The sequence below is a fragment of the Chlorocebus sabaeus genome, chromosome 8 (genome assembly GCF_047675955.1).
Source record: "Chlorocebus sabaeus isolate Y175 chromosome 8, mChlSab1.0.hap1, whole genome shotgun sequence".
Classification (NCBI taxonomy): Eukaryota; Metazoa; Chordata; class Mammalia; order Primates; family Cercopithecidae; genus Chlorocebus; species Chlorocebus sabaeus.
Window position 1 is genome coordinate 641,908 of NC_132911.1, and position 26,132 is coordinate 668,039.

General features: G+C 50.4%; 1 long non-coding RNA gene across 2 annotated transcripts in view; it reads right to left on the bottom strand.

Moving 5' to 3' along the window:
- LOC140712164 (uncharacterized) overlaps window positions 1–26,132 on the bottom strand; it is an 85,765-nt gene that overhangs the window by 28,782 nt on the left and 30,851 nt on the right. The window lies entirely within an intron of this gene.

Here is a 26,132-nt window from a genome sequence, read left to right on the forward strand (position 1 = left end):
CCACATCTCTGCTCACCGGCAGGAAGCCGCACACAAAGCCACACAGGCGAGCAAGAGCCCGAGTTGCTGCTCTGGGGTTCCACTGGGAAATGGGCTCTGGTGTCAGAAAGGGGAGCGGTTCTGGAGCCCATGTGCACCGGGGTTTCCCAGACTCCACCTCAAGGTGTTAACCAAGGTAACAGCAGGATAGGTCTACAGGCTCACTGTTCCCACCTCCAAGCGGCCCCACACAGCAAGGTATTTTTGTCATCCACTTGGCGGCAAAACCAACTGTTTATGGACTTGGACTTGTCCCTCTTCCTGTGAATATCCCCACATCTGCTGCAGAAATGCTACTGCTGGGACGCAGGGCGGGGCCCACATCGCCCCAGGAGAGTTGGACAGTGAGCGACCCAGGCTCTGCAGCCCTGGTGCAACCCAAAGCATCCCAAGGCCAGGAGTCCGTGTGGGCCGAGGGCTTCCGACAGTGGGTGGAGATCTGTGGCAGAGGAGTTCACAGCGTGGTGGGTAGGAGGGTAAGGTGGATGGGTCAGTGCTGGGCGACCACGAGGTGAGCTGTGAGCAGGGTCCCCCACGCCCCATGGCATGGCCTCCACGTCCACCCAGGCCCAGCACATGCCCAGCTCTTGGGCTGCTCTGTACAGGCTCTGCCTTGCAGGCTCTGGCCATGGCAGTTTGTGCAGGACTTCAATCCAAATGCCAGCCTGCTTGCCAGCCAGAAACACTCATCTGGAGATACTCGCTGGCCTGGTGCCCAGGATGTGGCCCCGTCAGCACCATCACGTGGGGGGCTCCTTATGCTTTTCAGACAGGTGATGTCACTCCTTTACTGTGGAATGCCCTAGCTCAGGACTGACCAAGACTGGCTGCGGGGAGCTGGTTGCTTCTCCAAGAAGCCCTCACTGGAAGCCAGAGGGTGTGTGTAACCTGGTGCCTGAGGCACACAAGAGGGCAGGTGGGGGAGGTCTCGGCTCCTTAACTCCACATTGAAATCTGTGGGAATGGACCCATTGCTGCAAATCCTCTCTCCCCTCCTTCCCTATCGCTCCTCTTCTCCTTCCTTCAGTCTCCAAAAAAGGGGAGGGAAGCTTCAAGACGGGGGAGACCCTGCCCAGAAAAGCATAAAACTCTCAAGACCGAACACAGCCGGGCCCCTGGGTACGTGGGGGGGGGGGGGGGGGCACTATGACAAGGAATTACTCTCAATGCTGTGGTCACCGCCACCTTCGCGACACCTGACGGCAGCGTGGCACCCACCTACTGTGTTTCTGATGTGACCTGATCAAGCTTACAGGACAGAGTAATGCATCAGCCAGCGCTAGGGAATGAAAGGAGTCCAACCGAAACTCCCTGCAGCCACATCCTGAGAATGTGTAACACCTGCTCTGAGGTATTTCATTCACTCTGTTCTGCCTGGAAGACCCACTCACCAGCACCGCATAGATTCTGAGGGGCTGTGGCATCAGCTAAGCATCAATGCTGGCGAGAAGGAAATCACGAGTGAGGATGAGGACACACGTGTCCAAAGAAGATGATGACTTCACCGTATCAGATCCGCCCAAGGCTTCTGAAGCACAACACGGCCACGTCCTGAGCCAGACTCCTACTATGGAGCCCACCCTGTGCTTGGAGGGACTTTCCGCGGTGTCCCTTGTCTCCAGCCCCAGAAGCTGGGAGCATCCGTTCTCCCAGTTCTAACCAGAAACCTCCCTGGACGGTGCAAACATCCCCTGGGGCACAATCATCCCAATGAGAATCACCGAATATACTGAACTGGAGCCATCCACAGACCCCAAACATAAATGCTGCCCAGGACCAGGCCATGAGTCATGGGGCACAGAGGGTGTGGCCGGACAGGGAAGAGACGCTCACTCCCACACATCCTCAACCTCCGATGGCTTCAGGACAGTGGCTGGAGCGACCCGGAGCCATCCACATCAAGTCGCCTCACACCCTCATGTCCTGAGTTCGTCACCAGCTCCTGTTCTACGGCCAGACAAGCCCAGTTCAGACCCAAATCCAAACCTTCTCAGGCTTCATCCTGTTTTGCCGTCAGTAAACAGGACTCTGGAGAAAACAGCTGCCATGTTCACATCTCCGTCCCTCTCCCTTCAGGCGTCCACAGAGGGACCCCTCAGCAGCTTTCTCATCCCTGTCCTGGCTCCCGAGCAGCTGCTGCATTCGCCGGGGTGACCTTGATCGGCCGGTGTCACTCATCCATCACGAGACTAGAAGCACAGCACTCCCAAGACAGCCTCATTCCTCGGAGCTCAGGATCAGAAGGGCAATGAGGACACACACATACCCTTACCAAGGTGGCTGTGCCTGGCCAACGGGAGCCTCAACTAACTCCACTTTCTAGTTCTTTCTCTATTGTAATCAGTTAACTTAAGGCCCAGCGTGGTGGCTCATCCCTGTAACCCCTGCACTTTGAGAGGCCAAGACAGGGGGACTGCTTGAGCCCAGAGTTTGAGACCAGCCTGGGCAACACAGGGAGACCCTCATTTCTATAGAAATACAAAAAATTAGCTGCTCACGGTGGCATGCACGTGTAGTCCCAGCTATTCAGGAGGCTGAGGTGGGAGGATCTCCTAAGCCTGGGAGGTGGAGGCTGCAGTGAATCGTGATTGCACCACTCCATTCCAGCCTGAGAAACAGAGTAAGGACCTGTCTCAAAAAAAAAGAAAAGAAAACAAAAGAAAAAAGAAAGAAAACGAAATTGTTTAACCTAGCTTTGAGAAACTTGAATGAATGAAAAACTGAATTTAAAACAATCGCATAATAAATTACACAGTCCCTCCAAGGGAAGTCAAAGTGGGTAGAACTGATCATTTGGGGGGTGTTTGCCTCACGTATTTTGGTTTTCAAATTTTGACCCTACACATTTATTACATATTTACAATCTGAAAAACAACAACAAAACAGTTATTTATAGCGGAGGACCCTGGAATTAAAGAGAGATTTTTTTATGCCTGAAAGTGTACATCACATACCACAAGGACCTCTGCTTTGTGTGGAAAGTTGAAAATAAAAAAAGTCACAGGGAGATCAACAGCAGCTTTGTCCCACATCTTCAGATGCTCAGCTAACTGCAGTGACTGCTCTCAAATTCTCCACCCATTCCCTCTGGGCAAGTTCCTTTTAGGTAACAATTTGGGAAAAAAGAAGTTTCAATCCCTCCCATTGCACACCCAACTTTCACGGACCCAAAAATCCAGCTAAAGCCAGTGAAAGAGCAGCGAAAGCCATGCTGGCATCCCCTCTGTGAAACTGACACTCATGTTCATGTTCCCAGCGTGAAGGTCAGCCCAGAGCTGGGCCAGCCCCGCAGCAGCAAAGCCGTGACACCCATCACCGGGAGAAGAGAAGCAACGTCTAGGTCAGAGATTAGTGACTGCCAAAAAAAAGGTGAAAGTTGCCCCCAAAGCCAGTGAACACGGGAAAACCTGGGCAGGTTTCCTTCGCAAAGAAAGTGAAGAAAGTTTAAGATGCTCAGAAAAGCAAGAATCAAGTGCTAAGCGTTACTTACTATATGTGCTGTATGGTAAATGCTTTTTTTTATTTACCAGTGCTAGAAATAAGTTTCATGCCAAGGATTTGCAAAAAAAAAAAAAAAAAAAAAAAAAAAAGGAAAAGAAAAACTGAAAAATATTCATGAGAACTAAGTCACACAAGAAAAATTAAAACTTGAGAATTAGTGAAAAATTTTAGACACCAAAATTTAAAAAAAATGAAATGCTTCCTGCATTAGGTATGGATTTCAGGCTCCCACGTGAATAGCCGGGAATGGCGGCACGTGCCTGTGGTCCCAGGTACTCGGGAGGCTGAGGTGGGAGGATCATCTCAGCCCAGGAGGTCGAAGCTGCAGTGAGCCGAGATCACAACACTGCACTCAAGCCTGGGTGACAGAGTAAGACCTTGTCCCACAAAGAAAACAAAACAAAACAAAAAAACAGAAGAATATATTTCTATGTTTTATTATTGTCTCTTGGCAAAAACCTAAACTAGCCCCAATATTGCCTTAGATGTAATTTAACAGCCCCGGTTTACAAAGAGGAAAATGAGGTCAACAGACAAGACCAAAGAGATAACAAATGCAATGGTGTGCTCAGGACAATGACTACACTTATAAAATATTCAGTTCAATTTCTACCCTCAGCATCAAGGCAGGGGTTCATCATAATGGGTATTGGAGGCTTAAAGAAAATTTAGGCTCAGCATGTCCAAAAAAAAAAAAAAAAAAAAAAAAGCGAATTTTAATGCTGGTGCAATCACAGGAGACTGCGGCCCAGCCCTCCTCAGCACTGCAGGTACTCACGGGCACTCCCGGGGTATTGGCCACGCTACATCCCCCGCCGGTGACCACACAGAGGAAGAGGTAGTAAAACATTTTTGGGAAGGAGATCAAAAATGTTCAGAGTCTAAAAACATAATTTTCTAGGGGGTGGGGGAAATAACGAGAAGCTCTCATTCAGGGTATTTGTAAAAGGCTGTTTCTAGCGCACTGGTAGATAAAAAAGGGCCGGCACCCGCCTGGTGAGGCACACACGGACTTACGTCGGTGATAGTGTTCAGGGCTGTGTCTGCCCCGATGCTGAAATCGGAACCCGGCACATTGTTGGACACACTAGCGGGAATCATGATCATGGGCACACAGAACTCCTCGTGCTTCCCCCGGGGGGCTGACAGCTCCAGGAGTCCCATCTAAATTGATCCAGTATCTGCAACGCTGGCTGCTCAGAGGCCATGGTGTGGAAGGGCCAGGTCATCGCTTAGTCATACGGGGCACAAGCACGTCACTTGCCACTCCAGTCTTTCTATTTCGTCAAACCCTATTTTCTCCTGAATATTGATCATAGCAAAGTCAATACCCTTTGAAACATCAGCTTGCTCTGTTCAAGAGCTTTAAACACACGTAAGTCTTTCTTGCCATGCTCAACACACACGACCGACCGGCCGTTTCTGAAGTCAGTGTTTCTGGAACAAAAGCCTTGGCCTGCGCCGTGAACATTCACGCTGAGCACACTGTCGCGAGGCTGCTTGGCCAGCCAGCAGGGGCAGGAGAGAGCCGCAGGTGCGGTGTAGTGGTCCCTGCAAAGGCGCCTCACTCCCTCAATCAAGGGCGGTGCCTCCTGCCAATCCAGCGGCTTCCTCCATGGGGAAGCTGCCTCTTCAGCTGCCACCGCATGGACTTCAGACGGCTCAGCCAATGGGGCAACAGATTCTACAGAGTTCCATGTTGTTAAAGGAAAACTTCTGTTACCAGACAACCTTAATATCAGATTCAACGTAAAATAACCAAGAAGGTTATTTCCAAACCAACATGCTACTGGTGCCTTATCCTCCAATGCTGCTTAAACACGGAGAAATATGAGGAAAAAAGAGCATGGCACTTAATTCTTTAAAAATAACACCTCTTCCAGGTTCATCTTACCCGTATCATAAAGACTTAGAGCTGTGGATTCCCTACAGGAACGTGGAGTGGGGGTGGATCCCCACGCTGACCCAGCCTCCCCACAGGTCAGTCACCCCCGACCACGGGGTTCACACCTCTCTAGGCCCTGTCACCTCAACAAGAAAAGGTGGCATCTCTGAGATCTCTTCGCAGGGAGCACCCGAACGGGAGCTAGAGAGAGACACAGACACACCCACAACTGTTTTAAAATCCTGAAATGCAATACATATTTAAGGACTTCATTAGTAGCTTTTTAAAACAGTAAGAACAGAGTGAGCCTGGTTTTAACCTCTCTGCCACAATAACACCGTGTACATCTGTCTTTTACTGTTTGCTCCTCCTCCAGCAGCTGCTGCCTGGCTGGCCGACTGCAGAAGAGCCTCGGGTACTCCCGGGAGGCCCTCGGTAAAAGCGTGAGCACCACGATCACGTCTCAGGACGCCACACACGTTAAGGTCGCCCACAGACCGCCATTTCCAATGCCTAGAAGGCACTGAACCGGCCTCCTGCTCTTTGTCAATGTCAACTCTCCTAAGCTATGTTGTGTTGAACATTTTTAACTGCAGTCCACACGCACTTCTTTGTTTCTGTCTTGTTTTTATCCTAGAGGCATATTATGGAAAATTAAGTTTGTAAAGTTGAAGAGTTTTCTGAAAGTCGCCTTCTAATCCTGGAAAGAAAAAAAAATGGGCCAGATGTGTTGCTCACACCTGTAATCCCAGCAGTTTGGGAGGCTGAGGCGGGCAGATCGCTTCAGTCCAGGAGCTCAAGACCACCCTGGAAAACATAGCAAAACGCTGTCTCTACTAAAAATACAAAAAAAAAAAAAAAAAAAAAAAAAAAAAAAAAATTAGCTGGGCTTGGTGACGCGTGTCTATTCCCAGCTACTTAGGAAGCTGAGGTGGGAGGATACCTTAGCCCAGGAAGTGAAGGCTACAGTCAGCCAAGATTTGAGTCACTGCACTCCAGCTTGGGTGACAGAGTGAGACTCTGCCTCAAAAAAAGAAAAAGCAAAAACAACTGTATAAATCAGTACAGAAGGGAGTTAGCTGGGCATGGTGGCACACACCTGTAATCCCAGCACTTTGGGAGGTCGGGGTGGGCACATCACCTGAGGTCAGGAGTTTGAGACCAACCTGGCCAATATGACAAAACCCAATCTCTAATAAAAATACAAAAATTAGCCGGGCATGGTGGCGGGCGCCTGTAATCCTAGCTACTCAGGAGGCTGAGACAAGAGAATCACTTCAACCCGGGAAGCAGAAGTTGCAGTGGGCTGAGAATGTGCCACTGCACTCCAGCTTGGGCAACAAGAGCAAGAGTCCACTTCAAAAAAAATTAAAATTAAAATTTAAAAAAAAGGGAGCTAATGTTTTTCATTTAAGGGAAGGGAGAAGAACATTCAGTATTTCTACATCTCACGCACACATCTGCAGTGGTGCCCTGAAGTATTCAAGATACACATTCCTACAAATAGAGCTTAAAACTACTCACCAAGTTACATGCTAAAAGCACATGCATTGTAAGAATGCTACATTCGATTTTTTAAGCATCTGTATCCAATATTTTAGCATACTGGCAGCTTTCCCTTCAGGTGCTGTATGCCTAAATTATTCCATGTTTAGTCATTCATTTTAGAATTTATGACGTGCTCTAGACAAAGGAAATATATTTGAACATAAGGTACTAAATTAATGACTTAGGGAAAAAATTACTAAATTAACTTGGAAGTTAAACTTTGCAAACTGAATTTGTTGGACTTCATGTAAGCTATATGATCAGTTTTTTAAATTGTTGTGTGTTTCCCTCGCGGATGGAAGTCTCCCCTTTTCTGTCATCCACTGTGTACACCGCTGCAGCCCGCGCCTCTCATCCACCAACCACAGTGCGGCCTGCAATTCACCCTGTACCACGCCTTCCACACCTTACCTGAAAGTCACTAAGTATAACCAAGAAGGAAATGAAAAGCAGATAAATGACCTCCGCCCCCACATCCAGCATGCAAATGTGAAACATTCATCAAAGTAAAACCAAAAACCCATGTCAGCTCACCATTGTAACTGGTAGAATTACGTCCATGGCAATTTTAAAAGTCTAGTTATGTAAAAACCTAATTGAAAGTCTCAAGAAATACAAACTTTATACAAAAAGACATCGGCAAACATTGACAGTGAGGAGAGGACTTCGCTCTGCATCCAGTCTCTCCTGGAAGCCACGGCCAAATGCCAGACTGTATAGACCCGAAAAGCAGAGAAAAACAAGTGTTGAAATGTGTACAGTCTCAGCAATGTACAAATTTGATGTAGGATGCTCAGAAACCTTGAATTTCCAATCAGAAAACAGGAACATAAGCAAGTTCCCCAGTAGTGCCCACCTTCTGCTTACGGCGCTTGTAACAGGAACGCTGGCCACCTCGGGGGGATAGAGGCTTCCTGGTCACACTCGCTCTGGCAGCCGCACAACTGGCCCCGCCACAAACACCTGTCTAATACTGAAGAACCACTCGCTCCCTGGGCTTCGCTCACTCTTGGCCGGAGAGCGTGTTTACAGAGTACACTATCCACTGAGTTCTCGTTCAATGCGTCAAACTTGTTGAAGGCAGGGCAACCCCATTCCTGGACCAATTAAGTGAACTGAGCAGAGCAAATGCCACGAGTTGGACAGCACTCAGTCACGACAGCAGCGGCCAATGTTCACAGGGCACTGGTTTCGTGCCGGAAACAGTTCCAAGCGCCTTCTTTCTGTCCGTGGAATGTGCACTGCAACCCTGTGGGGTCGTTTGCAACGCCCACCAGAGTTCTGAGACAACCAAGTCCAAGCTGTCTGTAGGCCTTGCCGCGTGGCCGTCCACGTCCTCTGCAAACCAGACTTCACTGCAGGGACCGCGAGTTCCACGGCTGCCTTGAGGCACATGCTCCCTTTGCCACGTCTTCCTGGTCCCTGGCACCAGCCCTCATCACCACTGCTGCCAACACTTTGTCTTCTCATGGCACCTGAGGGGCCTGTTCTTTCTGCCCTTGCTAGCTCCCTGCGTCCAGCTTGGAGAGTGCCCACATCAACGCCAACGCTCATGTAATCACCACCCCTTCCATGGGGCTTGATGCCTAGGAGTCTCAATATCAGAATGTCAGATTCCAACAGAGGTTGCAGTGAGCCAAGATCGCATCACTGCACTCCAGCCTGGGCGACAAAGCGAGACTGTCTCAAACAACAACTTAACGCTCAGGAAAAGCTTTGAACATCCCCGGCCCCAACCAACCCAAAGAATCACATGACAATGGTTATCATCTGATTTTGACACAATAAAGTTCTATTCTCCTCTCTAAACACAATAGTAAACAGTTGCCATCAGCCCACAGAAACTCCCACGACCCAGTAACACCGGACTAGCAAGATTAATGGGCCAGGTACGCAGGGTTCAGCTGCAGAAAGTGATGATACCAAGAATGTGAGTGCGCTCAAAACCAGATTCCTTGCTTTCAGGGTGGAGGGGCTTCCCGGGAAGATCGTCCAGCAGCACGGTTTCCACTTCCATCATGAGGAGGAAACGGGGGTTTCCTGAGGGCACTGACAGGACTTGGGTCTCTGCCCCTTTGTCCTCTGTCCTGTTACGGGATGAGGATGGGCTGAAGGCAGGTTCTCTCTACATCTTCTGGGCAGGAGAGATGGAGCTGACAAGTGGACGACGGATTTTCCAAAACGTTCCCATGTTTATAACCTGTTATCAACCTGGTTTCCCTGGAGATCAGGGAAGCAGCATCATTGATTCTCTTCCATTAGGGACAACTCGGTGGTACGGGAGGCAGGAGATGGCATCCGCCTTGGGTCAGCCTCCATGCATGTCTGAGTCAGTCACTTGTGCCTGGGCCTCAGCGTGCTCGTCTGTCAAATGGACGGCCCCACAGACCAGTGACTTTCAACCAGAGTTTCAAGGAGGTTGCCCAAGGACAGGGAGGAGGAAGAAGAAGAAGAAAGCTGTCGAGGAAGGGGACGAAAAGTGGGACGAAAAGTGGGACGAAAAGTGGGGCGAAAGGTGGGGGGAAAGGTGGGGGGAAAGGTGGGGGGGAAGGGAGGAAGGAGGAGGGATGAGGGTGGGAGGAATGGGGGGGAAAGGGGGAGGAATGGGGGGAAAGGGGGAAAGGGGGAGGAATGGGGGGAAAGGGGGAAAGGGGGAGGAATGGGGAGAGAGGGGAAGGGAGGAATGGGGAGAAGGTGGGAAGGGAGGAATGGGGAGAAGGTGGGAAGGGAGGAATGGGGAGAAGGTGGGAAGGGAGGAATGGGGAGAAGGTGGGAAGGGAGGAATGGGGAGAAGGTGGGAAGGGAGGAATGGGGAGAAGGTGGGAAGGGAGGAATGGGGAGAAGGTGGGAAGGGAGGAATGGGGAGAAGGTGGGAAGGGAGGAATGGGGAGAAGGTGGGAAGGGAGGAATGGGGAGAAGGTGGGAAGGGAGGAATGGGGAGAAGGTGGGAAGGGAGGAATGGGGAGAAGGTGGGAAGGGAGGAATGGGGAGAAGGTGGGAAGGGAGGAATGGGGAGAAGGTGGGAAGGGAGGAATGGGGAGAAGGTGGGAAGGGAGGAATGGGGAGAAGGTGGGAAGGGAGGAATGGGGAGAAGGTGGGAAGGGAGGAATGGGGAGAAGGTGGGAAGGGAGGAATGGGGAGAAGGTGGGAAGGGAGGAATGGGGAGAAGGTGGGAAGGGAGGAATGGGGAGAAGGTGGGAAGGGAGGAATGGGGAGAAGGTGGGAAGGGAGGAATGGGGAGAAGGTGGGAAGGGAGGAATGGGGAGAAGGTGGGAAGGGAGGAATGGGGAGAAGGTGGGAAGGGAGCAATGGGGAGAAGGTGGGAAGGGAGCAATGGGGAGAAGGTGGGAAGGGAGCAATGGGGAGAAGGTGGGAAGGGAGCAATGGGGAGAAGGTGGGAAGGGAGCAATGGGGAGAAGGTGGGAAGGGAGCAATGGGGAGAAGGTGGGAAGGGAGCAATGGGGAGAAGGTGGGAAGGGAGCAATGGGGAGAAGGTGGGAAGGGAGCAATGGGGAGAAGGTGGGAAGGGAGCAATGGGGAGAAGGTGGGAAGGGAGCAATGGGGAGAAGGTGGGAAGGGAGCAATGGGGAGAAGGTGGGAAGGGAGGAATGGGGAGAAGGTGGGAAGGGAGGAATGGGGAGAAGGTGGGAAGGGAGGAATGGGGAGAAGGTGGGAAGGGAGCAATGGGGAGAAGGTGGGAAGGGAGGAATGGGGAGAAGGTGGGAAGGGAGGAATGGGGAGAAGGTGGGAAGGGAGGAATGGGGAGAAGGTGGGAAGGGAGGAATTGGGAGAAGGGGGGGAAAGGGGGAAAGGAGGAATGGGGAGAAGGGGGGGAAAGGGGGAAAGGAGGAATGGAGAGAAGGGGGGAAAGGAGGAATGGAGAGAAGGGGGGGAAAGGAGGAATGGAGAGAAGGGGGGGAAAGGAGGAATGGGGGAAAGGAGGAATGGGGGAAAAGGGGGAAAGGGGGAAAGGGGGGAACGGGAGGAATGGGAGAAATTAGGGGGAAAGGTAGGAATGGGGGAAAGGAGGGAAGGGAAGAATGGGGGAAGGGGGAAGGGAAGAATGGGGGAAGGGGGAAGGGAAGAATGGGGGAAGGGGGGGAAGGGAGAAATGGGGGAAGGGGGGGAAGGGAGAAATGGGGGAAGGGGGGGAAGGGAGAAATGGGGGAAATGGGGGAAAGGGGGGAAGGGGGAAATGGGGGAAAGGGGGGAAGGGAGAAATGGGGGAAAGGGGGGAAGGGAGAAATGGGGGAAAGGGGGAAGGGAGAAATGGGGGAAAGGGGGGAAGGGAGAAATGGGGGAAAGGGGGGAAGGGAGAAATGGGGGAAAGGGGGGAAGGGAGAAATGGGGGAAAGGGGGGAAGGGAGAAATGGGGGAAAGGGGGGAAGGGGGAAAGGGGGGAAGGGGGAAAGGGGGGAAGGGAGAAATGGGGGAAGGGAGAAATGGGGAAGGGAGAAATGGGGAAAGGGGGAAGGGAAGGACGGGGAGAAAGGGGAGAAGGGGGGAAAGGGGGAAAAGGGGGGAGGGGAGAAGGGGGTAAGGGGGGAGGGGAGAAGGGGGGAAAAGGGGGGAGGGGAGAAGGGGGTAAGGGGGGAGGGGAGAAGGGGGGAAAAGGGGGGAGGGGAGAAGGGGGGAAAGGGGGGAGGGGAGAAGGGGGGAAAAGGGGGGAGGGGAGAAGGGGGGGAAAAGGGGGGAGGGGAGAAGGGGGGAAAAGGGGGGAGGGGAGAAGGGGGGAAAAGGGGGGAGGGGAGAAGGGGGGAAAAGGGGGAAAGGGGTGGAAGGGGTAGGCTGTCCAGGGAAAAGGAGGAGGAGGAAGAGGAGCGTGGAGGGAGGAGAAGAAGGCCGGTTCTCTGAGGAGGACCACCAAGTTTCTGAGGTGTCTTGGAGTCAGAGGTGGCAGTGGCTTGGGCTCTAGGCCCTCTGTTACATAGTTTTAGGCTTCAACTATTTATATTTGTGGACTCTTTAAAAGATTTAATTAAGAAAAACCGGAGTTGGGCATACCTTGCTTCTAAAACACGATTTCTCAAGCCTAAGACTAAGTGCTAGGCATTGCTCATTCTGTTACGGTCGTTTCCTCCTATTTAAAATCAGCCGCACACCCCCAATCTCTCCCTTCAGTGTAAACACCACCTTTTCCGAGGATCTCAAACAGCAGAGCGAGCAGCCTGTGACCCCGGCTGTGTGCACGAGGAGAGAAGAGCAGATGTATTGTGAGGGCTGTGGAGGGCACAAGAGGAGGAGGCCCAGCACCTTCCTGCACCGCTGTGCTCTGCCAGACCTAAAGGACACCCTCGCTTCTGGGGTGAACAAGCAGCACAAGCTATCAACACTTATTCCAAAGGAACAGGAAGAAAATTCAGATGAAGTTAACACGGTTATCCCAACAACACTACAACAACCCAGAAACAGGAGGGCCAGTGAGCCTGAGACAGGCAGTTATCACAGTGGGACAGCACCGTTAGCATTATGGCTTTTCGGCAAAAAAAAAAAAAAAAAAAAAAAAAAAAAAAAAAAAAAAAAAAAAAACAACAACAAAACACACACACACAAAAAAGGTAACACGGGCCACCCATTATTTTCTGCCAGTGGAAAGACACCCACAGGCCCCCAGATGCCAACGGCCCCCTGGAAACGAGCCCACGCAGCACCTCGTGTCTTCGAATGAGCGGGTACGTGGTGTCCTCAGCACCCCCGCCCATGACACACACACCACACTTGACTCCCACACCTGAGAGTCCAGGGGAATGTCAGGAAGTCCCCGGAGGACAGGCCATCCTGTGAGGGCACTGCAGGGCTACGCACCTCAGAGGGCCCCCGGGCAGGTGCTCTCTCCCCAAAGAATGAGCCAGTCCTGACCACACCCAGATCGCTTTGGCCTCCAAACCGAGTGCCAACATCTCACATCCAAAGAGATGCGCAGGTGCCTGCTGCGCATGGAGCCCAAGCCCCTCGCAGAGCTCAGGACTAACCCAGTGTCCAGGCCTGGGGCCGTCACCAGCCAGGAGAGGCGTCCGGGGCACTTCCCAGCAATGGCCACCAGAAGTAACAACTCAGGCCCATCAGGAGTTTCCTCACTATGCAGGTTTTAGAAGTAGAGACAGAGGTTCAGGTCTAGTGGCACAAACATCAACGGACCCCATGGAACGGCGGGTGTGGTCCCTCCATCCCACCAGCCTGCATGGCTACTCCTTTCTGCTCCCATCACACACGTCCCTACCTGGCCAAGCCCCTTCTCCTTTTCCCCCATTAGATTCATCAAATCAAACCTCGCTGTCCTTGGCAAATGTACCATTAATTTACTTACTGCCCAGAACAAAAGCACACTTGCATTTAACATGACACCCCCGCTACAATAGAACAGCCTTAATTCAGACATGGCGTGGAGGAACAGAGGCAGGAAGGGTCGAGAGCCATCCTGGAATTGGCAGCTGTTTTCTGGGGAAAGCGTCTATCGCACCCGAGCCTGACACTCGTGCCACACTGTCCCCGTGATGTCTGAAAGCTCCATGAAGACAAGGTCACTCTGACCCCTTCACACCCACAACGCCAAAGAGCAGCAGGTGTTCAGGAAAAGTCCCCCGCTAGTGGTGAAGACAAGAATAATTCCCCGTGGTGCCCAGAATGTCAGGAGGAAACAAGGTACCATGTGGATGCCTTTCAGGTGAATTTTGCAATGATTCTACCGAATGCCAGTCATCCTTTTTCAGAAAATCAATACCAGAAAACATGTGTCGCCAGCAGAGAGATGGTCCCTTTGACGTCTTACAAACGCACCTACGTTACTCTGAATTTATCTCAAGCCTGGTGCTCAGAAGCGGTCCCTGTGGCCTCCCAAGTCCCAGCCAGACAGGGAAGTGCCAGGTGTCAGGCCCAGAGGGACGCTGCTCACAGCTCAGGGCCTCGCCTGGGACCCAGGGGATGGGCCTCCCAGAAGTGGGCCTTTATCTCTCTTGGTCAAGCCTGCCGCCCACTCCGCCTGCCAGGAGGAAGGAAATGGCCACTTTCCTTTGTAATGAGTAGAGCTTGGATTGTTTGTTTTCCGTTGTTATTTATGAGGCTATGGTGAGCTCAGGTAATTGTGACTCCTGATGATAGTAATACAGAGGTGTTTAGAAGGGGTACTTCTAGGGGGTTTAGAGGAGTAATGCCTGTTGGTGGTCAGTGACCTAAGTAGGGGGTTGGGGCGAGGCTTGAATGGTAAAATGCTCAGAAGAAGCCGGAGAAGACGACGACTTCTGAGATGATGAATAGCACTATTCCATATCGAAGGCTTTTTTGGACGGATACTGTGTGGTGACCCTGATAGGTGCTTTCTCGTACAACATCACGTCATCATTGGTATAGGGTTAGTGTGGTGGTTAGTAGGCCTAGTATTAATAGGGTAGTCGAGTAGAAGTGAAAACATATGGTCAAGCCGGATGTTATTAGGAGGGCTGATAGAGCTCCTGTTAGTGGCCAGGGGCTAGGTTTGACTATGTGATAAGCATGGAATTGGTGAGTCATTAGGTGTTGTTGTGTAAGTAGAGGCTGACCAGGAGTGTGAAAACGTAGGCTTGAATTAGAGTTACAATATGAGTTACATAGTAACATGTTTTGGATACTGTCTCTTTCACATTCTAAGTATCAACACCAAAGAAATTCTTGAGTTCCTTGTTAAATTGAAAAGCAATTTACGAACCATAAAAGCCCCAATATTAAAGGATACAATTCAGTCTTTAGAGCATATTCTCAAAGCTGCACATCAACCAACAACTAGTAGGTAATTCCAGAAATTTTTCACCATCGGCCAAAGAAACCTCGAACCCATTCAACAGTCAGCACCTGCTCCTTCCTTCCGCCAGCCCCAGGCAATCGCCAGCCGACTTCCGTTTCTCTGGATTTGCCCGTTCTGGACATTGTGAAGAGAATCGTACAGTGCGTGACCTTCGGTGCTGGCATCTTTCACATCCAAGGTGAGTGGAATCTCACAGTGCGTGACCTTTGGCGTGGCCTTTGGTGCAGGCGTCTTTCACGTCCAAGGCTCGTTTGGGTTGGAGCACACGTTCTTTTGTTCCTTTTTATGGCTGAGTGATATTCCATTGTGTACATATTGTCTTTATCCATTCATCTGTTGACAGACACCTGGGCTGTTTCTACTATTAGGAATAATGCCGCTATGAAGATTCTTACATAAGATTTTTTGGTAAAAATATTTTCAATTTTCTTGGGCATATGCCTAGCAGTGAAATTGCTGGGTGGTACGGTGATTTTATGCTTAAATTTTCTGAGGAACTAACTGCCAGACTTTTCCAAAGCAACTGTACCATTTTACTTCCCCTCCCACTAGCAATATATCAAGATTTCAGTTTTCCCAAATTCACCAACATGTCACTGTCCAATACTGGGGTTTTACCCATCCCGGTGGTTGTGAAGTGGTACCTCACGCTGGTTTTGATTTGCATTTCTAAGATGATGAATTCTGTTAAACATCTCATGTGCATTTTAAGGCATTTATATGTCTTTCTTTGGAGAATGTCTATTCAAATCCTTTGTCCATTTTTAAATTGGATTTTTATTAAGAGTTTTAAAATATATTCTTCATATCAGGCCCTTATCAGGATAATGTATCCTGTTCTGTGGGGTTTTTTTTACTGTAATAGCATCCTCTGAAATGAACATTTTTCATTTTGATACCGTCTTTTTCGCATCAGTTGCTTGTTATGCTTTAGGCGTCTCATCTAAGGAAACATTGCCTAATCCAATGTAATAGTTTCACCAGGATTCTCCCCTAGAGGTGTCACGGGCTGAACTGTCCCCCTCATCAAGTTTCCCATGTTAAAGTCACAACCCCAGAAACTCAAAATGTCACTGTATTTAGATACAGTGCCTTTAACTTGACAATTTAGGTCCCATAAGATCTTAAGAGTAGGCCCTGATCCAGTATGATGGGTGTTCTTATAAGACAATTTAGACACACAATCCTCAGTGCTGCACACACATAAGAGAAACCTGTGAGGACACAGAGAAGACGTCGTCTACACAGCATGGGGTGAGGCCCCAGAGAATCCAACCCTGCCCGCACCTTGACCCCAGGCTTCCAGCCTCCAGAACAAAGGAAATAAGATGTTGTTTAAGCCGCACGGTCTGTGGTGTCCTTTACAGTACCCAGAAGACTGACAGAATGGGTCTCACAGTCGACTCCTTACACTGGATCCATTTTGAGCTTTGTGTGTAGGGTGAGGAAGGGTCCAGTCCATCCTTTTCCATGTGGATAACCCAGTTGTCCCAGCACCATTGAGTTGTGAAAGGACAAAAGTAAAGCAACCCTTATGTCCTTTCTCCATCAACAGTTTAGAGGATACACTGAAGTATCATGGACAATTTTGTCGGTTTAAGCCAGTGGTTTTCAAAATTTGGGTCTCAGGAACCTTTTGCACTTTATTAAAGATCACAAAAAATGCTTTCTCATAAGGCTGGGAATGGTGGCTCATACCTGTAATCCCAGCACTTTGGGAGGCAGAAGCAGGTGGATCACTTGTGGTCAGCAGTTCGAGACCGGCCTGGCCAACATGGTGAAACCCGGTCTCTACTAAAAGACAAAAATTAGCCGGGCATGGTGGTGGACACCTGTAGTCCCAGCTACTAGGGAGGCTGAGGCAGGAGAATCACTTGAACTCAGGAGGCAGAGGTTGAAGTGAGATGAAGTCACACCACTGCACTCAAGCCTGGGTGGCAGAGGAAGACTCCGTTTCAAAAAAATAAATACATAAAAGTAACAATTTGGTTCATTTTACAATGATAAAGTCATTATATCTAACACAGTCTTAAAGAAGAAACCATTTTCCAAAATAAGCAGCAGCGTGACCAGTTTGTGCTGCTGTGAAAACGCCTAACATCTCTGCACCTCAGACAGCAGGGTTCTCATGCCTGCATCTGCGTTCAGTAGGCTGCAGAGCCGTGGTTTAAGTTTATGAAGAAAGTCCGACCTCATGCTGATATACAATTAGGAAGTAGTATTTTCATTGTGTTTTCAGATAATTTTAGGTATTCTCCGCTGCCAAATGTAACAAGCGGCACTTCCGTACAGGCTGTCTGCAACGCGGAGTCTGCGCTCTGGTTGACGGGCCTTTCTGTCCCAATTCCTTCTCAGTCCACTGGTCCGTCCTGTACTTGAATGGCTTTTACCAGGCACAGGATTTTGTAATCACACATTGGTTAGAAAACACTGGTTCAGAGTTATGAGCAGCTTCCACATTTCATTCTTTGTCCAAAAAAACCACATCAATATCACCACTGATCACATGAGAAAGTGGTGGACACAAGATTTTTATAGTTTAATATTCACTGGAAATCTCAAATGTCTAATCACTGGGAATAATGTAAGGTACTTTTGTGAGATGAAAGAGTCATTTTGTTCATTTTTCAGGCCACACCTGCAAATGCCTCCGTCTGAAGTAGCATCGTTTGTAAGTCATTCTTTATATAAAGGCGGCCGTTAGTGGAAGAAGTGGTTCTGCAGGTTCATAGTTCAGAGGCACCAGTGCTCTCCCTACATAACCATAAAATCCGCAGAACACGCACCTGTGCACACTTTCTCACTCAGAACATTCCAGAAGGAACCCTGAATCCCAGTGCCGCAGCGGGACTGAAGTTTTCTCTCACCCACACAATAAACACAGGGAGCTCCCCCAGCCCCCACCCCGAGGTCACAGCCTTGGTCCTCTGTCTGATCTAGGAGGGCTCCTGCAGCTCCAGCCTAACAGGGAAAAGTAGGCACCCACATGTCAGAAAGCCCTCCCAAGGCCCGGTGAACACTTCTGCTTATGCCCCAGCCAAGTACGTTTGACGAGGCTACAGCCAGCTGTACGGCAGGCAGCGAGGTACCCAGCAAATACTTCAGGGGTCCCGTTACTGAGAAGGAAAGGTGGACAGCGAGGTACCCAGCAAGTACTCAGGGCTCACGTTATGGAGGAGGAAGCCAGGCAGATAGTGTGGTACACAGCAGGGTTCACGATACCGGGGAGGAGAGGAGGGTGAAGACAAGGGGACTGGAACAGTCTGTCTTAAGCTTTAGCATTTACAAGGCTCGCTGTAGATTATCCGATTTGATCTTAACAGCTCACAAGAGAGGCAGAGGCATGACTGTTTTCATTTCATGAAAAGAGATCCAGAGAACTGATGATGACCATGTGCTCTTCCCACAGGCTCCCAGAAATCCTCCTCAAATCATCTCTCAGTTGTATACATGTGATAATACCTCAGTCACGTCCCCTTCCTGCAGGGGGATTGTAATGCCGCCCTGCTGTTCCTTAGTGCCCCTACCTTCTCCTGCCATGGCATTTCAGCCATGCCAACCATCCATGGGAAGTCAGCACAACCCCACCTCCGCTGCTGCTGATGGCTTGGGTCACCCTTATCTTTCATTTCCACCAGCAGGGACCTGTTCGTCCTTCAAATGCAGCACAAACTCACTCATTGTGTGAAGCCTTTTCCAGCCATCACAACTGTCATGTGTAAAATCAGTCTGTGGAATGCTTCATTTCGGAGGTGCTTATGTTTTCTCATTGGCTGTGATCACGACCAAATTCTGAGCAAACCAGGTGGTCCCCTCTCCCCATCTCTGCTCCAATGCACTTAAAACAAGGATTCCTGGAAGCACCTTTGTAGTCCAATTCACGCATGAGTCTGCCCCACACCCTGCAGTGAAGCCCTGGCGGTCAGGGCTCAGGGCCCCCAGGTGGGTCAGGAGAGCTTAGTGCCCTCTCTGGAGTTGTCACCCAGAGACCCACGGCTGGAAGGGAAGAAACTTGCATCCTGTGAAACATCCAGGCCCCGAGACCCACTTAGGAGCAGAAAACGGGGAAGGAGCCTCAACCAGACCCTCGGGAGGGCAGTCAGCAGGAGCCACGGAGGTCGCCGGGAGGGAGGGAGTCAGGCAGTGAGGCCAGAGGTGATGTGGCCGGGAGGGAGGTGATGTGGCCAGAGGTGACGTGGTGGGGGATGACACGGCATGGTTGGGGGAGGAGACGTGGCCAGAGGCAACGTGGCCAGGGAAGGAGAAACGGCTGGAAGTGACAAGAGGGGTCTCCAGACCTCAGACTGTGTGCCTGATTTATAGATGACATTTTAATTATGATGTTATATCTAACTTTAAAGTAGCAATTTAGAACCACTGTGTACATTTAAAACATGGTACAAATATAGCACATTTCCCAAACCAAAGAACAGTGCATTGAAGGAAAAAATAGCAACTCACCAAAAAAAAAAAAAAAGGAAAAAAAAATTTATTTAAGATCAGAAATAAAGAGATCCTACAGCTCTTGTAGTCCAATCCCCACCCTAATGTGAATGGGGGAAAAAGGGAATTAGATTCGAGTCAGACAAAACTAAAGGCAAAACCGATGTACTTTACTTTCTACTTGACAGAAAACAAGAAAAGCTCATCAAGGAATCCCAACAAATAGTAGCTTTAGGAGTCCCCAAAATGCAAAATTCACCTTCAAATTAAATCAACTGCTAAGTGTGTATAAAGTTATGTTTTTCTTTATTGTCTTCCTCCGCCACAGGGGCTTTTTTAGAACTTGTTTCCCCCTAATTGCCTCCAACACCAAGGAAATTTAAACCCCACAAGTAAACCGTGTCTCGATTCACACACAGCGTCCTTTGGAGCAGACAGTCCGTTGCTCTGACATTCTTCTCACCTAAGCACCGAGTACAGCCTGAGAACGCACAACACGCACACACACGAACTCGGACAGACAACAGGTGAGATACGGCACATGAGGAGGAAGATGAGACAAATGAGCTTCACCGACTTCACCAACACCGCAGATCCGTGAAGAAGTGACACACGCAGCCTGATTGGGTGTTGGTGACTCCTGGGAGACAGCCAAGGGCAACATTTGGAGAAGCAGCACCAAAGGCCAGGAGGGTGTCGGGGCTTCCGAGGAGAGGGGCGACCCGACCAGGTGCTGGGGGCTTCAGAGGGGAGGGATGCCCCGACCAGGTGCTGGGGGCTTCAGAAGGGAGGGGAGCCCCGACTAGGTGCTGGGGCTTCAGAGAGGGGGGTGCCCCAAGCAGGTGCTGTGGCTTCAGACGGGAAGGCGCCTCAAGCAGGTCCTGGGGGCGGCAGAACAAGCCCTGGGTCCCCTTGTCACTTTTCACTCTCTACTCCTGAATCTCACCCTGAAGTTGCAGCAAGTCCAGGTATTCATTTACCCATAAAATTTAGTATCTGTGAGTAACACAAGTCACTAATCCACACCGATCTGAGTCCACAGATACCTCCCAGAGATGTCACCATCCCTTCTGGTAGAGGGGCAGCCCAGGGGCACACGCTACTAGAAAGGGAGACTGTCTCCAGCCTGACACTGCAGAGTCCTCAACACTAAGTCTACCTTCTGGAACCATGCCGTCTCCCACAGAAGCAACTAGGGGCATGTAGGGGCTTTTAAATCCTTTTTTTTTTTCTTAAGACAGAATCTCCCTCTGTCCCCCAGTCTGGAGTGCAGTGGCACAATCTCAGCTCGCTGCAACCTCTGCCTCTCAAGTTCAAGTGATTCTCCTGCCTCGACCTCCTGAGTAGCTGGGAATACAGGCACCTGTCACCACGGCCGGCTAATTTTGTGTATTTTTAGTAGAGATGGGATTTCACCCTGTTGGCCAGGCTGGTCTCGAACACCTGACCTCACGTGATCCACCCATCTCGACCTCCCAAACTGCTGGGAATACAGGCATGAGCCACGGTGCCCGGCCCATATAGCTATTTAAATTGGACTAAAATTGAATAAAATTAGAAGTTCAGTTTCTCATTTACACTTCAAGCATTCTGTCACCCACAGGCGGCCACTGACCAGAGGCTGGTAGAGATGTCACACTCCACACTGTAGAAGGTTTTATGGATGAAGTGGCTCTAAGATCATCTCGGCATCTTTATATTGAAGTTACCAAAGTTTTACTCTGATTATTATAGACATCAGCATTCTCCCATTTAAAAATGTCAGTGCTATTGCAATGATCAGATCTGTGACTTTCCAGAAGCTCTTCTCTTCCTGGACAGAACTACAGAGCATCTGCACTCTGCCTCCACACTAAGGGACAGCAGAAACCTCCGTGTAAAATCAGGGGGGAGAAAAAAAAGAAAAAAGAATCCCTGGTCCCTCTCCCCTACAATTTTGTGAAACTCCTCTTAACATTCAGAATAACTGCCAGAGTTGCAATAAACAAGCATCCCTTGACCAGGAAGAAACAGGTAAGCAAGAAGAGGGAGACGCGAGGACCCTCAGTGCCCTCTGGGACCCCAGGCCCAGCCAAGACTGAGAAGGGCAATACAGCCCGGCAGATCTGCACACCTGATGCGAACCGTGCGCACGGTTTCCCCGGGCCTCGGTCCCCTACTCTGCCTCCACTGTGGCTCTGGTAGAGGCAGATCCCTGAGCCCCAACACCCACAGCCAGTCCCCTCCTTGCAGGTCTCAGCTCTGCTGTCACTGCCTCAAGTGCCTCCCTGATGCTTCTCATCTTCATCCGCGTACCGTGTCCCCTCTACACCGCAGTCCTTGCTACCGCCCACACCTCCACGGAGCCTGGCACACAGGTGCCTGAGACGCCCCAACAGGCGGGCATGGCAGGGTAGGGCTTGGAGTTCCAAGGGCCACATCCCACATACCACCACAAGCGCTGCGGAGGCTGTGGAACGGGTCCAGGCCTCAGGCCGGCACTCAGCTTCTCCCGGCCCCAGAGGCCAAGAACATAGCAAGGGAGCGCAGCCGGAAGCAGGATCCCAAATCCCCTTCCTGTTCCTCAAGAGGAAGGGGGCCTCGGGGCACAACTCTACCAGCGCCTTCCTCCTGCCAGGCTGCCTGTCACAGGACCGACACCTTCACCGCAGGGAAACCCACCAAGTACCTCCTGTGAGGAGAAAACCACCAAGTACCACAGGAGCCACGACCACTGGCAGCGTCTACTGAGCCCAATTAGTGACAACAGCAGCCGGGCCCCTATGTAGCACGCACCGACTCTGAACCTGTCCCGCACACCACAAGGCTGACCATCCTGAAGCTCAGCTTCGACTCATCAGGGGCCTCTTCCAGGAGAGCTCGGCATGTCTATCTTCCCTGGGGTCACAGAAAGGTGAGGGACTCAGCCCCGAGTGTGAACAGAGTCAAGCTCCCACTAGCTGTGCAGACAACCTCCCTAGTCCTGGCCTGGGAAGGGGCCAAGCCCAAACAGCCATCTTTTGCCACCACAGGTACAGAATTCAGCCAGCTCTCTCAATGGAGTCGTGCCACGTCAACTCCAGGCTCCTCAGTACTCTGGGGTTCACCTCGGGCCGCTGCACCTTTGAAACGTGGCTGTGGACTCCTCTAGGCTGCTCAGTGTCACGGCCCATTTCATTCAGACACTGCAGGCCCCTGCTGTGGTGTCAATACCCAGGACAACCCTGCCGGCATCCTCCGAGATGCTGCTGCAGCTGCAGCTGCTGTGATCTGAGAACAGCCATGCACAGGCATCAAAGGGAGGGCTCCTCAAGTCTCCTCCGAGAGCAGCGGCTACAGCTTTGGAGGACGTTGCACTGAATCCTGGGTGAGGCTGGCTCGGTCTGCAGTCTAAGCCTGGTTGCTGGGGAGACACACTCTGTTGTAACTGACAGAGGCTGTTGGTGGCAGCTCTACCAAGACCGAGATGGCAACTAATCTGAGATTTACTATCTATACTTTCTATCTGATGTGTAAAAGGAAACATCGTGAATTTCCAGTAGCAAGGAATTTCCTATCATCTATCACATGAAGATGCAGCAGAAATGCAGCTAAAATGTTAGTAGGGTCTTTGCAGAGGAACAGACGGGTCTATTTCAGGAAAAGTGCTTGCTGGCTTTTTAGAAACAGTGAAATCCCTGCCAAGTAAAGGTTTGTACTTTTGCTCTGGAAACAGAGAGGGAAAGTTCTTCCTTATTATTCAAATACATTAACTATATTTAAGTGTTCTTGTAAACTAAGTATTAAATATTCAAAAGTAAGTAATTCTGTTCGGTCTATTTCATTCTTTAAATGCAGCTTTCAAAAACGGACAAACACCTGGCCGGGTGCGGTGGCTCGCGCCTGTAATCCCAGCACTTTGGGAGGCCGAGGCGGGTGGATCACGAGGTCAGGAGATCGAGACCATCCTGGCTAACACGGTGAAGCCCCGTCTCTACTAAAAATGCAAAAAATTAGCCGGGCGTGGTGGCGGGTGGCTGTGCTCCCAGCTACTCAGGAGGCTGAGGCAGGAGAATGGCATGAACCCGGGAGGTGGAGCTTGCACTAAGCCGAGATCACACCACTGCACTCCAGCCTGGGTGACAGAGCAATACTCCGTCTCAAAAAAAAAAAAAAAAAAAAAAAAAAAAAAAAAAAAGAAAGGTGGCAAACACCTCATGTCTGCCCTGACTCCAGCCATCTCCATGGAGTGGACAGAGCTTGGGAAAAGTTCACTGTGGAGGACCAGAAGGCCAGGCCGGGCCTTTGCTCAGCAGATGAGCGAGAGGGTCAGCCACCCTAGGGAAGAAGCCCACATTTGCTATGTTACTGATGATATCCACATACATTTCTATTTTGCCTCCCACACACAGACCTGGGATCCATGTTTGAACAAGCGGCTCCTGCCAACAGAGGCTCCATGCCATCATTTCCCTGACCTCCCCAACAAGAGCCAGGCCAGCCAGTGTCCCCACACGGGTCCTGGGACCCAGGAAGATCCGGGTCCTGCCCCTCTTCTCCCTCATCCCTGCAGCACCTGGCTTGCTGTGGAAGTCCAGCAGTGCTGGCTGAACCCATGTTCACCTGGGGTGTCCAGGAGAAGCCTCTGGGCAGAAATCAGCTGGGAAGCAGGGCTATGTGTGCTGGCAGATCACTCGAATGGATTTGCAGAACCGAGTTTTCAACACAGGTGCCACCATCAAGTCCCTCAAGCCCCTTGTGAGCCTAGAGGCACAGAGCCATTTGCTGCACTCCCACAATCTCTAACCACCCTGCACAGAAGCCTAGTTTATCCAAAAGACCATAAAATTTTGTGTGTAAACAAAGTTTGGCATAATGAATTAAAAGTGAAGTCACCACTTCTATTTTCCATTAATCCATTCATTTAAACAAGTATCTCTTGAGTATGTGCATCGAATACTGTGGAATTAGGATTTAGTCCATGCCTTCAAGAAATATACATCACAGAAGAAAAGGTATAGCTTGTAACTAACAGTGCTGAACAGGCAAGAAATACACATCGCAGAAGGAAAGGTAGAGCTTGTAACTGTAACAGTGCTGAACAGGCAAGAAAGAAGCATCATAGAAGGAAAGGTAGAGCTTGTAACTAACGTCATAGAAAGAAAGGTGTAGCTTATAAACTAATAGTGGTGAACAGGACAGAATCTCACAGGCTCATCAGGAGCCGCCGAGGAGGAAGCCATGATTCATTTCCACCTGCAGTAGACAAATGTTTCCTGGATAAAGTAACTTTTCTACAGTGATATCTGTTCCCTATTGTTTCGATCTTGCTTGATAAGGGTATTAAATCACCACTTTATGTGCTGCTTATATAAAATACATCATTGTCAGGGGAGGTTATAAAATAAATACTTCACACAAGCTTGGGCTGTGAATGGTGAGAGACAATGGGACAATGTGTTCCCGTGTTCTCAAGATGCAGAAGGGGCAAGACCCTGGGGTTCCCTTCTCCTCCCCACCGCCCTGTTCCCAGATGAGGGGTGGAGGCAAGGCCGCTGTGCAGTCCTAGAGCTGGCTCCAGGGCTAGGACACTACGCCCGCACTCTCTGCGCCCCATGCGAGAAATACAGCCTGGGGGGCAATCACCAATTGACCTGGCGGTGGAGAGAGTCCTTCCATCAAAAGCCTGTGCTTCCAGGAGCCAGAACAAAGCAGGACCCCCAGGAAAACTGTTCCAGCTGCTCCTGAAACCTGGGCAGAGTCACAGCCTGGCAGGAAGCACCAGTGACGCATGTGAGCCCAAAACTGGGAGGATGGCCAGACGCCTGGAGGCCAGACCGACCTGCAGGAGATGACCACTTCTCTCTGGTTCAGTAGAGATAGACAGTCTGGGCTTCACTTTTGTATGTGGAGCCTCACAGTACAGAAATATCACAAAGGGATTAGACTTCGTGTACCCTAATTTTTTAATTAAAAAAAAATCACATTTATTGCTACTAATTCTAAATCCAACAAAGAAAAATAAATAATTATGAAAACACATGCCTACAAAATGTAAACCACAATCTCTTTACCCATAGGAGACCCAAAATTTAGTTTACCTTTTCTTCAGTATCATCTCATTTTTTTTTTAAGCCATTACTGAGGTGTCTCCTCACTGCCCCATGAGGAGGTTCATGGGCTCTTCAGGGCTCTTTACTGTTTTGCTGTTTTTCAGGTTTCAGGGCAGGATCATTTTCCCACACTTGTTTGCTTCCTTGATCACCAATTGTTCACAAGGACATCGTTGTGCCTCAGAAAACGTAGTCACTGAACTTCACTAAAAGTGAAAGCAATAAGGACATTTTGGCTGCCATGACAGCATCCTCAGTCACTGAATCTCCCTGGGGGACCAGACACACCCCCAATCTCCTTGTAACCCCAGCATACAGTTATCGCTGCAGCTGACAGGACTGACCCAGCCTGGGGGAGGCATGAAAGCAAAGGGAAGAGAAGGCAGGTGACTCATTTAGGAAACTCGGGTGATCCTCTCAAGTCACATTTCTCAGGGTGTCAAGGGACCAGTCACATGCAGGGAACGTCCTTGGCCTGGCAGGTGGCAGACTCCTGGGACCCTCCTCAGACATGTTAATCAGAGAATCTAAAGGCGGGCAGACTCTGAAAAGTATCTGTAAAGGAAGGACGTAGCTCTGCTGTGAGCCCACTACATGCGGGGTCGCGCAGGACGCCGCTCCCAGCGTCCAGTCTCCATTTCACCCTCCTGGGAGGAACACCCGTCAAGTCACAGAGCACGGTCTTCAGCGAACACCTTCCTGCGCGACCTCCACTGTCGCCCAACCCTGCAGGAGTAGACTCTGAGTAGGGGAAACAAGTCTTTGCTCCTGACCCAGCCACCTTGACGCTGGGCATAAGACCAGCACTGCTACGTCTCTGGGGAAAGGAGCGGCCCTGGGCAGGAATGCACTTGGCAGCCCCAGGGAG